This window comes from Gossypium hirsutum, chromosome A09 (assembly GCF_007990345.1).
Source record: "Gossypium hirsutum isolate 1008001.06 chromosome A09, Gossypium_hirsutum_v2.1, whole genome shotgun sequence".
In the NCBI taxonomy this organism is placed as follows: domain Eukaryota; kingdom Viridiplantae; phylum Streptophyta; class Magnoliopsida; order Malvales; family Malvaceae; genus Gossypium; species Gossypium hirsutum.
Genome location: NC_053432.1, coordinates 64092599 through 64110305, shown reverse-complemented (window position 1 = coordinate 64110305; position 17707 = coordinate 64092599). Strand labels below are relative to the sequence as shown.

At 32.9% G+C, this 17707-nt stretch overlaps 3 long non-coding RNA genes across 3 annotated transcripts; 2 read left to right on the top strand and 1 right to left on the bottom strand.

The window, feature by feature from the left end:
• Window positions 1-1251: 1251 nt before the first annotated feature.
• LOC107889054 (uncharacterized) lies at window positions 1252-3733 on the top strand. The gene is made up of 2 exons (XR_001681627.2): window positions 1252-3091; window positions 3229-3733. It is a non-coding gene; the product is annotated as an uncharacterized lncRNA (long non-coding RNA).
• An 8911-nt stretch (window positions 3734-12644) lies between these two features.
• On the bottom strand, window positions 12645-13489 carry LOC121206116 (uncharacterized). The gene is made up of 3 exons (XR_005901097.1): window positions 13144-13489; window positions 12980-13048; window positions 12645-12888 (listed from the first exon to the last, which is right to left on the bottom strand). It is a non-coding gene; the product is annotated as an uncharacterized lncRNA (long non-coding RNA).
• A 40-nt stretch (window positions 13490-13529) lies between these two features.
• Window positions 13530-14190, top strand: LOC107904599 (uncharacterized). The gene is made up of 3 exons (XR_005901096.1): window positions 13530-13617; window positions 13722-13753; window positions 13837-14190. It is a non-coding gene; the product is annotated as an uncharacterized lncRNA (long non-coding RNA).
• Window positions 14191-17707: the final 3517 nt, after the last annotated feature.

Here is a 17707-nt window from a genome sequence, read left to right as displayed (position 1 = left end):
CAACTTTCTTTCAGTTTTTTAAGCTTAGTAGTTAGTTTCTTCTTTTTTTTTTTGTAGGATTCTATTCATAGCTTTTCTGAGTTTAGTTAGTTTTTGCTATAGTTTTTGTATTATTTGCATTTTGGTACTCTAACTTTAGTTTTTATTTTGATTTTCATCCAAAGCCTTTAATGTATTTCAGTTCCATTTTCTTTTCAAAGTATAAAAATCTAAACTTTATTTGTATTTTCACCTCTATTGTTGCTATCATCATCTTCTCTAAGAAACCACCAAAAAAATTCCTAAGCTTTCTTTCACCCTACTCTTATGGTTATTTTAATGTATGAATTGAGTATGTGTTGGGTTGTTATTTGGATGAAAATTATGTTGAGTAACTAAATCTATGGTGGTTGGTTGATGGAAATGTTGTTTGGTTAGTTTTTGGTATATTGACTAAATTGCAAAAACTGGACTAAATCGAATAGACTTCAAAACTTAGAATTGATGCCTTTAAGTGAATATTTAGGTAGGTGAGATTGAGAGGAGAGCCTATTGAGCACCAGTTTGGTTGTCCCGAGTTAGTTTAGTGAGGTCAAGAGATAAACCAAACTAAATCGTCTAGTTTGGTAAAATGGTCATTGAGATAAGCCTTCTAAACCCCTAATCTAAAGACTAATCAGCAATATGGAAGTCAACCAACCGGTTGTGTGTCTTGAATTGTTAATTGTGTAAGTTTGTCTATTTTACAATTTGATCTTTCTTAGTGTTAGATAATCTATTAGTGTAATTACCATTTATTATGAATTGTCGTAATTTTATGCTTAGCGAGTAGTTAGCTAGACTTACTCTTTGCATACTTTGTTCGCATTAATATTTTTATCCTCGAATTCTCTTGGGTTCGATCTTTAGAATACACGGGTGTTCCGTTGTAACACTACAAATATTGCAACCCGACCTGTCACACTTGCAGTATATTGTTAGATATTTAAGTTTAATTGTGTTGATTCATAGCTCCGATGCACACACGCCGTGGCGCAATGAAGGTGTCATAAGAGGATCAAAGTAAGTAAAAAAGCCCCTAATTTTATTCCCATAATTCTAATAACAAAAAAAAAAAGATCCTACCTAGGTTATCATTGGATCAAGAAGTCTTTAATTGAGTTAGGTTCTCAAAATAACATGCAAGTATGGCATTAGGTGCCTCCATTTTCGATTTTTTTTATCTTCCTCTTTCCTCTTTTCTTTGCCAACTAATTGCATGAAAGAGTGATTTCCTCTTAAAAGTAAACATTATAAAATTAAAACTTTTAGAGTAAAAATAATTAACTACTTAGATGATAGTGACGTTGCTTAACCTAAACATTAAATGACAATATTTGTGCCATCTAAGACTTCCGTTACGAGGTTAATGAAAGATAATAGCTTAATGATTAAAATGTAACAAGTCAATCATGTTAATAATCATATCGTAGCTTTTTAAAATTTAATGACCAATGTATAATTTAAATCATATATGAATGATTAAAATGAGAATTTGCCCTATGACAAATGAGGTAAGCGTCGAAAGTATAAAACAGCTTCCAACTCCGGAAAAATATACACAATGGAATCCGGACCCAAGAAAACAGTCTTTAATTTTTGTTCTTATTTTCAACGGAAGCCAAAGTCAGTGACATGAACAACGACGACGATAAAGATCCATGGTTAGCACCCGACAAACTCTACCATTTCCTCTTTTGCTTCTTTCTTACCCTCTTCTTCTCCGCTTTAGCTTCTCTATCCCGCTACCATTTTCTCCGTAGCCATTCTACTCGGGTCGGATCCATCCTCTCCCTCTTAGCTGGCGCTGCCAAAGAGGCTGCTGATCAACTCGAGTTTTTCCCCTCTGCTGGTGCTTCCGCCAGAGATGGCCTCGCGGATCTCCTTGGGGTTTTGGTAGCTGCAATGGCGCTTTCTTTGTGGAATAGGCTGCGCCGATCCCGACCCGATTCGGGAAACACCAGGCGGGTTTTGCCTGTTTGATTGAGATTCCATGGTTCGTTTGATAAATGCTTAACTGATTTTATGTGTTTAAACATGTGTGGCTAGCTGCTTCTTGGATAGGAGACGTTTGGTTGCCGAGAAAATTTTGTGATTTTCTTTTTCATTTTCTTTTGGACTAGCCGTTGTGGAATTGGGATTAATTTCTTTCACAGGATTGGCGTTTTTAAAGAGCATAGGATTGTTCGATTGGTGAGAAATTGAATGCAAAGAGAAATGATAATTTTTCAAGGTTTCGGGAACTTGAGATTCTATTTCTGGGATTAAAACTATAGAATATATTGGCTGATGTCTAAAACAAAAGTTTGACAAGGCTAATGTACTTCTATAATTCATTTGGCTTTGTTTGCCTGATGGGAAAATATGTGAAAGCAAGGCGAAAGCTTTGGATTTTGGCGTTATAATCCATTTGGCTTTGTTTGGTTGATTGGGAAACAAGAGACACCGAAGCAAAATCTTTGGATTTTGGCTTTGTTTGGTTGATGGGGAAACAAGAGAAAGCAAGGCGTAAGGTTCGGATTTTGGCATTATAATCCATTTGAATTTGTATTTTGGCATTAATGGTGTGTTCTTGTTGTTCCTTCGGAAATTTCCTGGTGCTCATTGTAGCTAGTTGTATTAGAAACTTTCAAGGAATATTCTATCAGCTTTCGCTTAGTTCTATGTGTGGAGATTTCTTTCTTTTTTTCATGTTTTCTTTCTTTAACGATCCAGATTCAGACTTGTTCCTCATATCATGCGTATATTGGGGTATGGTCGTATTCCCTGCGCATACATCAAAAGCATTATCCTCTTTGATGTCTATAAACCCCTCCAGGCTTTCACCCAACGATGCACCTCTGTCGACTCAAACCAAGCTTTGGCCTTTCGAGGAGAGGTCCTTGGTTTGAACATACCGAGTGCTCGTATTTAGCATTCACACCCGAGTCCAAATAATATATACTCTATACTATTTTCTTAATGTGATTGCTCTGCTCAACTGAATACTAAAGGTTCAACAAAGAGCTAAAGAGAACAGTTTGGAAGAAAATACAGAGAGTTGCAATATCCCGTTGTCAATCCTCTGATACAGGTATGTATATTCAAAAAAGAGAAATCTAAGTGACAAGCTTGACCGTGCTGTTTGTTATACATGCATATATCATATATGTGATTGATACATGCAGTTCACTTATTTACATACAAATCCTAATGTGTTTCCCCCTTTAGTCATTTTGCAATATCTAGTCATGGAGTTCTGATAATGGAGGTTGTTGATGGATGTTAATACCCCCTGAAGCAGCTCCTCACGGTTGATAGCGTCTCACCGTCTTCATCAGGCATCTCAACAGCAGCATGGGTTCCTGCATCACATGGCTTTGTTACTTAGATTCAAATGTGAGTGTTGAATAGAGGTATGCATCTAGCACAGGCATGGTTAGATTTTTCTAAATTTGTTCATGTATTTGGAGGGAGGGTTCTTTCATTCAGCTTTTTGCGGCTTCAATTATGATTTATGTTACTTTTGGCTTGATTATAAGTGTCGAAGATGAGTATATTTTCAATGTTGTCAAGATTTCTATGTAGTTGAAAAGCTTTTTGAAATTTTATATCTCTATACCTATAATTGGCTGCGATAAACATGGGTGTCAAAAACACATGTATTGAGATGAAATAGGGATAATGTCACATTTGTTACCCTTATTTTTATAAAATGTCTAATATTTTACTTTTATTTTGAAAACATCTTATGTGATATTTGAATTATTAAATTGTTTATTATATATTATCCGTACTTTCATAAAATGTCTATTGTAGTATTTGAATTATCAATCCTTGTAGTATTATGTTACTTGAAATTAATACTTTTAGTAAATGCAAATCGAACTAATGAAAATTTCACACATGAATTTTTTTTCCAAATCATCAATTTCTGAAAAGCAAAATGAAACAAATAAAATGGAATGCAATTAAATTGAAAAACAAATAACTAAACCTAATCAATTTCATTCGTAGAGATTTTGAAGAGCAAGGTAGTAATAGGTTTGGATTTGTAAATTTTGAATAATTTTTTTCAATTTTTTTAATACCCTAATTTTTTTAAAATTACCCTAAAATTTTCTCTTGCTTGATTTTTGAACGGTAGATTGAATAACTTGATTTTGACTACCATTATATTCTTCAAATTTTGCTAAGAAGGTGAAGGTTTTGAAAGGAAATTTGGAGAATATTAAGATTAAATTTTTGCATTTAGAGTTTCAAGTGGATAAATTTTGAGTTCAAATGGGAAGCTCTTTGAAGAGTACGCCTTTAATATTTATTTTAATAGATAATATGACGTTTTTGGTTATGTAAATTTAGTATTTATGTTTTTGATTTCATAAAATATTTTCAAAGTGCAAGTATCACATTAGACATTTTATAAAAGTATAGATACCAAATATAACATTTTGCCTATTTAAATATGTTTATATAGCATGCTATGTTTAGTATTTTAACAATATATTAAAATTTTCTTTTATATTTTCATTACTAAGATAATTTTTTAAATAGTTTTAAAATATCTTTACTAAACTCATGCAAATTGCCATTTGTTTGGTAAAATATTTTTTAAATATATAAAAAATTTTAAAAATATGAATTTAATTATGTTTTATTAATATTTTAACACTCTTGTATTTATAGTTGGGTATGTTGTATTATGGTTTTATTCAAAAATTTGTCAAAAACAGAAATTGTTTAGGCAGTTTTTGAGAGTGACCAAACCATTGCCACCTACCATTGCCAACTAGTAGTAGCACTATCTGTTCAGAAAACTTGCCATGCTTATGGTAGAAAATTTTGACAACAAAATTCACTGGGCTTTAATTCTTGGTGTTACTTTGGATAACTACAAACCTATCCTTAATTTCCAAACTACGCATAGTAATATCTTGAAAGATTGCTTTGGATTTAAATTGAAGCAATCAACTTCCCAAGTTTAGTGAATTGGATAGAATCGGGCTAAACTAATAAGTATATTCTATAGATTCTTGACTTATCATAAGCTACTTGAAGATATTCTTTTTGCATATTATCATGCTTATTTTGAGAGAAAATTGATTGTAAATAATTTAGTATGTTAGAAAGTTTTAATTACTTATATATTAGAGACTTATATAGGTAATGTACCAAACTGTGAGAGCACTTTATGTTCATTGAGAAATGTTTATTTGAGTGCACTGAGTGAAACACTACAGGAAAACAGACTTTTAGCGGCGCTTTTTTTAGCCTTTAGCGGCGTTTTTAGGCGCCACTAAAACTTTTAGCGGCGCTTTTTAAAACGCCGCAAAAAACGCTGCTATAGGTAACGCCACAAAAATTTGTGGCGTTTATTGGAAAAAAACGCCGCTAAAGGTCAAGGCTTTTAGCGGCGTTTGTGGGGAAAGCGCCGCTAAAGGTCAAGGCTTTTAGCGACGTTTTTTTTACAAACGCCGCTAAATTTGACAGATTTGTAATATTTTTTTTCACCAATATCCAGCCCTTCCTGCATTAAAATCCAACCAAATACAACAAATATAATATAAAATGCAGCCAAAAACAGCAAATTTAACATAAAAAATACAACAAAAAACATTAATTCTAAATGATACTTCAAATTTAACTAAAGATATATGATATAATTAATAAATAAAGTATAATTTAAAATATTTTTACAATAATGTTAAACGTGACAAAACTTAAAAACATTCTTACAATAAGAAAACTAATGTCTAAGACGGCGGCTTTTGCGATTGTTGAAACATATGCATCATCTGCTGAAGTTGTAGCTGGAGGTCATCGTACTTTTTACTCTCTTCTGCTACCATCGGTCGTGCCTCTGCCTCTCTCGCTGCAGCCGCTGCCTCCCTCTCTGCTGCCTCCGCTCTAAGTTGTTACTGGAGTTCTTCATATTTTCGTTGAACCTCGACAATTTGCTCAACCGTGTTCGCTTGCATCTGAGCTATCTGGTCTCTTAACCTCTGAACTTCAGCTTGAGCTTGACTTCCGGAAGGCATGTATTGCTGGGAGCCGGATCTAAAATATTGGGTCGGGGTAACACCAGGTCCTTGAAATCGAACCCGACCGTACCTTTCAGGACCCAAAACTTCAGTGATAATTCTGTTATCAATGTTCTCAAGATTAACCGAACTATAACTCAAAGCAATCGCTTCATATTCTGCCTTCTTCTCCTTTAGTTTCTCCTAAAAAATCAATTAAAGAGTTAGAAACGAAATATATAATAAAAAAATGCAACATAACTTAACATTTTTTAAAACTACTGATGATGAATTGAATTAAACAATTATAATTAAAGATTATAAATATTTAGAATAAATCAAATATTATTAAGTGAATATACCATAATTTCTCCAGCTTCGGATGTCATAGGAGATCCATCTTTCTTCCTATGCGTAATCTCAAAAAGCTGAAGGCGTCCAAATTTTTGTCCAGATTTGACTTCCTACAATATAGTAGTAAGAATATTATTTAATAATAGAAAGTTATTAATATTTGAAAGAATTAATAAATTCATAATACCTCGGCCTCAGCTACAGAAGCAAAACTTCTCGACCCTGCCGTGTGCGTGAATTTTTGTTTTTGCCTGCTGCTTGTTCCAACTCGCTCACGGTCCTACATAATAAAATTATTATCACGTATATAGTAAACACTATATATAAGAATTTGGAAATACGCAATACCTCTCCTTTCTTTGAATTCCAAAATCTAACTGCATCTTCCCATTGATACCTCAGCATTCCTGGCGGAACATTTCTCAGTTTTTCCTCGAGGCTTATGTCTTTCTTAAAATATTGTTTCTTTAAAGTGCTTTTATTGTCTCTCCATCTTTTACCTAATGCCTTCTTGATATAATCATCGAAGACTTCTAAAGCAAATCTCTCCTAAAAAAACATAAGTTTAGAATGTAAATATAAATGAAACTTAAACCAAAGTATTATAAATTGCATTCACATTTTGTTACCTTAATATTAGCGAGAGCCTGATTTTTGTTGCTATCAGGCATATGATGCCATGATTCGTAGTTGATGGGCAACATATTTTCAATTCGTGCTAAAATGCCCAAATAGCCTGCTAAAAGTCGAGCTTCAGATCCAACAGGCTGACCATGAGTATTTCTACTTACTTTAACACGCTCGAAAGGGTTCTAAGTCATATAAATCTCTAAGTAGCGTACGTCCTCGAACTCTGCGCGTCCCACCACTTTCAGCTGAAAAATGATATACTATTATTATATTAAAATTGACAAATAATTCAATAATAAAAGTCAACACATGTAAAATGAACATAATATTACTTTGAAATTCTTCAGGCTCATCAAGTGTCTCCGGCACATTCGAAGATCCAACAACTGTCTGCTGTTCACTATTTCTTTCTTCCGAATTTGGAGTATTCTGGACAATACTTAAATCTCGTACTCTTCTTCTACGCATTTTTCCTGCAATACACATAAAATAATTAAAGTTTTAGTAACAAATTTAGCACAATAGTAGTACATATAAACTAGTTAAATTATATAACATGACAAAGATTAAAATTATAATATTACATATAATTAAAAAATTGTAAAATCTTACTACATCATTATTCGTAAATATCTTCATCCACATCATGTCGAACCCATTGATGTTGTGTATTAGTACTAGGGATATTTTTATCTAAGTTTTGTTCTGGAAAAGGTAATGTTTCTGATCTTAAAACGATGTCATCTCTACTTCCATTACCCATTTCAAACAAGTCTCTAGGGGTGTTCCGGAGTACAACATACCAACCCTCATCAGTTGGATCTTTCGAATAAAAAACTTGTTTCACTTGAGAGGAAAATACATATGGCTCGTCCATCAATTGTTGTCCAGTGTGAATCAAGCGAGAGAAATTCAACATTGTAAAACCAAATTGATCTTCGTTAATTCCTCGAGCAGTATTAACATCAGCCCAATCACACCGAAATAAGACAACTTTCCATCTGCCATAGTAATCCAACTCAATAATGTCGGTAATAAGTCCGTAATACTCCACATTACCCTCAACCGGATTACTGTCCCTAGCACTAGCATAACTTGTAATTGAAGAATTAACAACAACTCCACAATTTTGAGTTCTCCTCATTCTCTCACGATACTTTGTATGAAATCTGTATCCATTGATGAGGAAGGCACTATATCTTTTTATTATTCTGTTCGGACCTTGGGAAAGCCATTTAACTTCGTCATTGACGTCCTTTCCACTCCAAACCTATTGAATCGAAAGTAAATTGAATAATTAACTAAATTTCGGGATTATATGTAACTTATTAACTTTAGTTACATACCGTTTGACTTAACCATTCATGAAAAGATTCTGTGAATAACTTATTAATCTCTCGATGTTGCAATCTTCGAGAGCGTGCACGAGATCTCAAAATTTGTTTGTACTCACTATGTTAAAAACAAGTGTATTTGGTTAGAAGATAAACAAATCAAAACGACAAATATGTGAGGAAATTTTAGAACTTACTTGCGTAACGGTTCAACTAAATCGTGGTGAAAAAGTACATATCGATGTGCTTGTATCCATGATATATCATCTAATTCTGCAATTTCAACTTTGCCGATTGGTTCTCCATAACTTTGGAATAAATAAGTTTCGGCCAAGTTATGATCATTGAGCCCAGCATTTCTATTTGGTCTATTCAATCGTGTTTCAACATCTTCTAAATATCTAGAACAGAATGTCATGCACTCCTCTGCCAAGTAGCCTTCAACAATTGATCCTTCTGGATAACGCTTATTACGACAATAAGATTTCAATTTGCTTAGGAGCCTAAACACGATATACAATATTTATCAAAAGTTGTAACTAAATGTATAGACGCGAATAAATAAATACTTGACAAATAAAGTAGCACCTTTCTATTGGATACATCCATCGATAAAAAACCGGTCCACCAAGTATTGCTTCGTGAGGGAGATGGATTACCAAGTGCACCATAATAGTGAAGAAGGAAGGTGGAAAGATCTTCTCCAAATTGCATAAAGTCAAAGCAGCTCGATCCTGTACTTTCTTAAGTTCTTCAACATCCAAAACTTTGCCACAAATAGCTTTCATTATATTGGATAGTTCAATTATACAGGACGTCACATTTTTTGACATGCAGCACCGTAAAGCAACTGGGAGTAAATCTTGCATCAAGATGTGGTAATTATGTGATTTTAATGAATATAATCTTCGATCTTTAAGACTCACACATCGAGATATATTTGACACATACGCATTTGGGACCTTTATATCCTTCAACACCATACAAAACACCTCTTTCTCTTCCATTGACATTGAAAAAATAGAAGGCGACAACCGATATTTCCCATTCGGAAGTACTTGAGGATGAAGATCACGCCGAATTCTCATATCAACTAAATCAAGTCGACTCTGAAGATTGTCTTTTGATTTTCCATCGACATTCAAAATTGTCCCAATTATGTTCTCACAGACATTCTTCTCAATATGCATGACATCAAGATTGTGACGTAAAATATTATGCTCCCAATAAGGTAACTCAAAAAAATACTTCTTTTTTTCCATAAGTGTGCCTCATTAGGATCATCCTCTTCGTCAGATTCATCATCAGATTCATCCCTCGATATTCTCTTTGATCTCGTGTTAGGTGGTTGATTCATCTTCCCATAACTAAAGTTGATATCTTTTAACATAAACAAGATTTCAGATCCAACGGTCTGCTGAGGAGCTCCTCTGTACTCTTCAGTACCGTCAAATAGAGTCCTCTGAAATCTAAATTTATGATTTCCATCTAACCACCGACGATGGCTCATGTAAGAGAACTTCTTCCCATTGTACAACCACTTCGAACAAGTTTGCGCAGCACAACAAGGACAAGCATAATGTCCTTTAGTACTCCAACCCGATAAATTAACATAAGCCGGGAAATCATTAATTGTCCACAATAAAGCGTCACGTAAATTAAAGTTCTCATTTCTCAATACATCATATGTCTCAACACCCGCCCATAATTGTTTTAACTCTTCAATAAGTGGCTGCAAATAGATGTCAGTATCATTTCCGGGACCTTTCTCTCCAGGGATAATCATTGATAAAATAAATGAAGATTGCTTCATGCAAATCCATGGAGGCAAATTGTAAGGAACAAGCACTACAGGCCAAGTACTGTACGAAGTACTCATGATTTTAAATGGATTAAAGCCATCAGCTGCTAGCCCAAGCCTCACATTCCGAGGATCGCTTGCAAAGCTTGGAAATTTACTGTCAAATGATTTCCAAGCTAAAGAATCCGCAGGATGTCTTAATAATCCATCATCGGTCCGTTGATCATTATGCCACCTCATAGATTCGGCTGTCTTTGAGGACATGAAAAGCCTTTGAAGTCTTGGTATCAGGCGAAAATATCGCAAGACCTTGACTGGCTTCTTTCTTAATTGTGCCCCACCTTCATCCGTATTCACATCTTCTGTATTACTATTCATCCAACGAGACTTACCGCAAACATGACAAGATTGTTGGTTTTTCTGATCACCCCAGTACAACATGCAGTCATTTGGGCAACTATGAATTTTATCGTACCCAAGGCCCAAATCTTTTATTAGTCTCTTCATGTCTTGACAAGACTGGGGAATTTTTGCAAACGGAAACATCTCTTTTAGAAACTCTAGCAGCATTGTAAAAGAGTTTCCGGTCCACCCTCCCAAACATTTTAAGTGAAATAGACGAATGCAGAAGGACAATTTTGAATATTTTGATCCCTCGTAAAGTTCTTCATTCATTTCATTAAGTAAATTGTAGAACTTAGCCGCTTCTTCATTTGGCTCCTCATTAGGTGCACTTGTTCCCGTTTCGTAAAAAACATTTCCAGTAATATTACAATCCTCAGATATAATAAAGTCAGGTGGAAACGATTGCTCACCATGACTACGCATATTAAATGCATCCCGCAACATATCTTCCATGTCATCTTGTCTAACATACTGATGGTAATCAGTATCAGGATAAGTCGGATTAATCGTTGAAGAAGTTCCACTAGATGTACACTATCCATGGAAAATCCATTTTTATACCCCCGAATAAAGCCATCAACAATTAGATGTTCGTAGACAACTTCACGAAAATGCCAGTAGATGTTGCCACACTTCTTACACGGGCAAAGAATCATATTCTCTTGGCTTGCATTTTGAAATGCAAAATTTAGAAAAGTTTGTACTCCATTTTGATAGGCATTGCTTACCCTTGACAATTTCATCCAACTCCTATCCATTTTGTAGTTCTTGAAATCTAAAGTTGACAACATATAAGTTATGTAAGTTATATAAGTTATGTAAGTTATGTAAGTTATATAAGTTATGTAAGTTATGTATGTTATATGAGTTATGTAAGTTATATAAGTTATATATTTATCTAAGTTATATAAGTTATGTACGTTTTGTAAGTTATATAAATTATGATATCAAATATATTTATGTATTATGTAAGTTTTTTATTTCACGATGTGGAAAATCACATGGATAATATATATCAAGTATCAAGTATCTACAGGTAAGTAGCAGGATTAAATAATATTTAATTAAATAATATTTATAAAAATTATTTTAATTAAGTAATATACATGTCGTTCGTTTTTATTTGACAAATCACATGTGCAGTTAAAATAGTCCACACTTAATTTAATTTATGTTTTACAAGTCATCTTTTCTTAACTACATATTAAAGCACTGTGTGGACATCCGTATTTAGCTTAAAAGCTATGATTTAGTTGGAATAAAAAGTTTAACTTAAATGGTAAAACGGACGATAATATTTGTGATAAAAAGTCTTTTTGAATTTTTTAAGATTCATCATACGTGGCGTTGTTACACCTAGGGAGGATCCATTATATCTTGCAGCTCGATATAAGGCAACCCGTCAAGTTTCCAGCCTATATACTTTGAATCTTTAAAATATTTAAATATTAAAATCAAACATTATTAATATAAAAAAATAGTGATTTGAATATAATAATATCAAAAAAGAATCGTAGTTTAATTTTTATAAGTAAATTGGAAATAAATTAATGTTATATAAATATTCAATAGTAAATGAGCTCGATAGAACTTTTTTCAAGTCTTTTTGAATTTTTTAAGATTCATCATACGTGGCGTTGTTACACCTAGGGAGGATCCATTATATCTTGCAGCTCGATATAAGGCAACCCGTCAGGTTTCCAGCCTATATACTTTGAATCTTTAAAATATTTAAATATTAAAATCGAACATTATTAATATAAAAAAATAGTAATTTGAATATAATAATATCAAAAAAGAATCGTAGTTTAATTTTTATAAGTAAATTGGAAATAAATTAATGTTATATAAATATTCAATAGTAAATGAGCTCGATAGAACTTTTTTCAAGTCTTTTTGAATTTTTTAAGATTCATCATACGTGGCGTTGTTACACTTAGGGAGGATCCATTATATCTTGCAGCTCGATATAAGGCAACCCGTCAGGTTTCCAGCCTATATACTTTGAATCTTTAAAATATTTAAAATAAGGTTGGAGAGAAGGTCAGCTATTGTTGTAATTTTAATGGACAAGCAAGCTACACGGTAATAAAATTAATTCATACCTATTCATACTTAAGTTGAATCAAATAATAATTAAGTTGAACCAAATATTTAAAATTAATTTGGAAACAAAATAGTTCTACTCCAAACAGAACCAGCAATTAAATCTTTACAATATCGCAACCCCAAAATATTAATTTTTCCAAAATCATCATGATAAAACTATTATTGATTAGAATTTTGAAATAAAGCCTACCTTAATAAAACGTACCTAGTCTACTCCACTCTCACCAGCAAGCAGAGGCTGGAGTCAAAAAAGTAATATTTGTTAAGTAATTTAAAGTGAAAATGCATAGAAATAAGGATCAAAATTTAGCAACGAAACCTGTACGTACCTAGAACAAATGCCAATGGCTGTGGTGTATTTAGTTGCACCAAATATTAATTCAAGTGCTCGATAGTACCTAGAACAGATGTAAGATTATAAGAGTAGCACCAAATATATTTTAGTTTAAGCAAATATAAAAACTTTATCTATATCAATTTTGCAAGTACCCACTTGTACCAGGATCAAAGACACTGCCAATGAAGCTGTACACCTCAGCAAAATCTGGCAAAACTGCACAGTAAATACATAAGTTGGATAGAAACATGAAAACAGACCAAAAGAACATCTAAAAAACCAAAATGGAATCACCATTATTATGTAAACATGAAAATGCACAGCTTTAAACAAACCAACTTTGCATGTGCAGAATCATACTCCACAAAACTCATAAACATTAACTTCTCCTAACCAGAATACCAACTTTATGTGTACAGAGGCCTTGATGAAAACTAACATAACTATCGTCCAACTAAATTCAAATTAAACTCTAGCTGAGAGGTTAAACCTGGTACACCCGAGTCCTAAACTCCTTTTGCGGTGATAGACCATTGAAAATGGCAAGCCCACACATTACCACGTTTTGTTTGATGAAAATGGCTTCACTGCTGACATCTTGCAAGTGCTCACAAACAGTTTATGTTACACGTATGTGTCTACTTCTTTCTCTATAATCTTGAAATGGGGTGAATAAATAATGCTTTAGATCAGCACCTAGTAATTATATAATAATAATTTTACTTTTTGGACAGGTATGCGAGGTGTACCAAGTCTGTTTCCATAGGTTTGTGATGATGTTTTTTGTCTTGTTAAAATTGTTGACTAAGGTTGGTTTTGACAGTGAATATTTGGATTATATGTTTGCAGTGCCTCCGGCATACTATGCTCACCTCGCTGCTTTTAGGGCACGCTATTATATTGAGGATGAGATGTCGGATAGTGGGTCTACTGAGGGAGGCCGAAAGCCGAAAGACAAGGTTGTAGAGGTTAGGCAGCTCCCCAGCATAAAGGATAATGTGAAGGAAGTGATGTTCTACATCTGATAAATTATATGTTTGGTTGATGGTGGAAAGTTGCTCAGGTATAGTTGCAGTTTGTGGATATTGGTTGGTACAGTTGTTTTGTTAGCAAATAGCTTTTTGTTGAAGGGTACAGCAGATGTTTTTACCAGAGACTGAAAAACAATTATCCCAATCATATATAAGATAAATTTACCTTTTCTAATTGAAACTTGAGGAGTTTCGTACGTCAATAGGTGCCAACGCTGTTATATGCTTCTTACTCCAATGCCACCTTTGATGATATAGCAATAATTCATTGATGTTAAAAATTGATGAAAGGAGCGATTTATAAATAATTAAATAAAAAGGAGCGATTGAGGAAAATCTTTAAAAATGTTAGTAAAAACTATCAACATATAAACCTGCATTAAAAGGAGACTATTACAAAATCAAAGAAATTAGTGATTCAGTAGCACTCACTGGTAGAGAATTCAGATCAGAAGAAATCATTGAACCAAAAACAGTAAAAACGCACAAACTAGTTTTTCCATTTCAGAACAAAAAATCCAAACAACAGACATAAAACTGACAAAAAGGAAATGAATTTTCCATTTCAGAACAAAAAATCCAAACAACAGACATAAAACTGACAAAAAAAGAAATGAATTTTCCATTTCAGAACAAAAATATCCAAACAACAGACATAAAACTGACAAAAAAGAAATCAAATTTTGGATCAAGTAATTAAAGAAACCTGCGTTAAAAGGGAACCTATACAAAATCAGAGTAATCAGTGATTCAATAGCACTGATTGGTACAGAACTCAGACCAGAAGAAATCTTTGAACTGAAAACAGTAAAAAAGAACTAACCAGTTTTCCCAATTCCAAACAAAAATATTCAAACAACAGATATAAAACTGACAAAAAGAAAAAAGAAACGAAATTTTGCTCAAGTAATTAAAAGGAAAACAGTATGCAAAATCAAATCAAGATACCATCATCAATTAGTAATTCAGTAGTACTCACTAGTAAAGAACTCAGATCAAAAGAAATTTTTGAGCCGAAACCTATAAAAGACACTAACTAGTTTTCCGAACTCAGAACAATAAATAGAAAAAAACCGACAATTTCCATATTCAATATTTTTATATTACTTAAAACAAGGGTATAATCATCGAGATCAACATCAACATCAGTATCAACATCATCATCATTAAGATCATCAAAATCATCAATAACCTTGGGATGATTTACCCGGTTCCCATCATCAGCAAGGAGCGATTTTTGTTGGGATCTAAAGTCTAGTAATACAGTAACTACACATTAATCTGAAGGGGACTCAAAAACTAACCATTTCAAACCCATGAAGCATCTGACCGTCGACGAGAGGAAAGGGAGAATAATTAGGGATTTCGGGTATGGGGGAACAGATTAAGGGAAAAAAAGGGGACTTGGGAAAAATGTTAGGGATTTCAGGTTTGGGGAATTAGGGGATGATTTGGGGAAAAAGAAGGAGGTGTTTGTTTTAGGGATTTGAGGTAGGAAGACGAAATGGGGGAAATGACTTAGCAAAAAAATGAAACCGATTTCGGGTTAAGGGCATAAACATCAAGAGAGAAAAAATGACGCCGTTTCAAATAAGGAAAATTTGTGGCGTTTTCAGCAACGCGCCGCTAATAAGATCTTTTGCGGCGTTTTTAGCAAAGCGCCACTAACACCTATTTTATCTACACTATAAAACGACGCCGTTCTAATACGCGTTGTGGCGTTTATTATAGAAACGCCGCTAAAGCCACTACTATTCAGAAGAAACGACGCCGTTTTACTCTAATGTAAAATGAAATTTTGTGGCGTTTTCTAAAAAAACGCCGCTATTTTCTATCTTTTGCAGCGTTTTATGTATAAACGCCGCTAACACCTGAATATTTTATAGAAATTGATCAAAATTTAAAACTATATATATATTTAGAATTTATTTTAAATTATATATAAACCCGAAAACCCTAACTATAGTTGAAACTTTAATTTTGATTTAATACACATTTTAAAATACATATTATGTATGCATATAAATTAATTAAATTAAAACATGATGCTATTTATTATATCAATAACGTGTAAATATTTTACAAGATCTAGATCAAATTACATTTATTATATCAAATTGCACACTAACCACTTTTCATATGTATATTTATATATTTTTTAAAATAATATTTTATATATATTTATCTCATATACATTTATCTTCTAAATTAAAATCCAAAATTATACTCTAAATTTAAAACCCTAGACCTGATACTCTAAACCCTAAACCAGCTTAGACCACAAACACAAAACCCCTAACCCCAAACTTTAAACCCCAAAACCATTCGGTAACCCCTAAACCAACCATATAACTCCTAGACCATAAAGCCCAAACTATAAAGTACTCTAAAAACTGTTAACCCTAAACCATAATAAACATATATATTTTTGGGAATTAATTCGTGTGGCCAATGTTAGTGTAGTACAAATTAAAACACATATATATATGTTTATATTCTTAATTATATTAAATAATATGAGTACGTATATATATATATAAAATACATGAATCTTAGTAAAATCCAAATGTCGTTCTTCAGTTAATTTCTACCTAATAGTATCATTTCCTTAAACCCTTAACCTAAACTTAATTTTTATAACATATTTTATTTCAGACATTCTATTTAATATTCTAAATATATTTAAACAAAAAAATAGATAATTAAAAATACACAATAGCATTATTATTTATACAAAGTTACATAACTTTAATAAAACAATTAATTCTCTATTGGAACACTCTAGTTATAATGTCCGGTCTGTAAGATATTTCCATGTTATATAAGCTTGGAAATTATACATAGTTCAACAAATGCTAAATCCATGCCACATTCAAAATCACCCTTTCTTAATAGCATCCCAGGCTAGGTAAGAATCTGGAAAGGAAATTATCTCTTAAGAAGTTAATAATTGTCCCATTAATTGTAAACTTAATTTAACCCTAACCTTTAAACCCTAAATCATAATCCCTAAACCCTGAATTAATCATAAACCTTCAAATACTAGTTAACTCCTAAACCTTAAACCATAGTTAACTCATAATTAATTAAACATGCTTAAACCATATATCTTAAACCATAAACCTTAAACTATAATGATAATTAATTCAATATTTTAAATTCAATACTATCTCTTTTATGATTATATAAGAAAATATTTAATATATTGTATAATCATAAATTTTAATAATTATTGTTTTAGGGGTTATAGATTAGTGTTTATGATTTTTTTTAGGTTTAGGGGTTATGAGATTTTTAGCGGCGTTTTACGAAAAGCGCCGCTGATGCTCTGGTATTTAGCGGCGTTTTACGAAAAGCGCCGCTAATGCTCTGGTTTTTTGCGGCGTTTTAGGAAAAGCGACGCTAATGCTCTGGTTTTTTACGGCGTTTTAGGAAAAGCGCCGCTAATGCTCTAGTTTTTAGCAGCATTTTACGAGAAGCGCCGCTAATGCTCTGGTTTTTTGCGGCGTTTTAGGAAAAGCGCCGCTAATGCTCTGGTTTTTAACGGCATTTTACGAAAAGCGCCGCTAATGCTCTAGTTTTTTGTTGCGTTTTAGGAAAAGCGCCGCTAATGCTCTGGTTTTAGCGGCGTTTTTTCTAGAACGCCGCTATTGCTCTGAATTTTAAAATTTTTGCGGCGTTTTTTAATA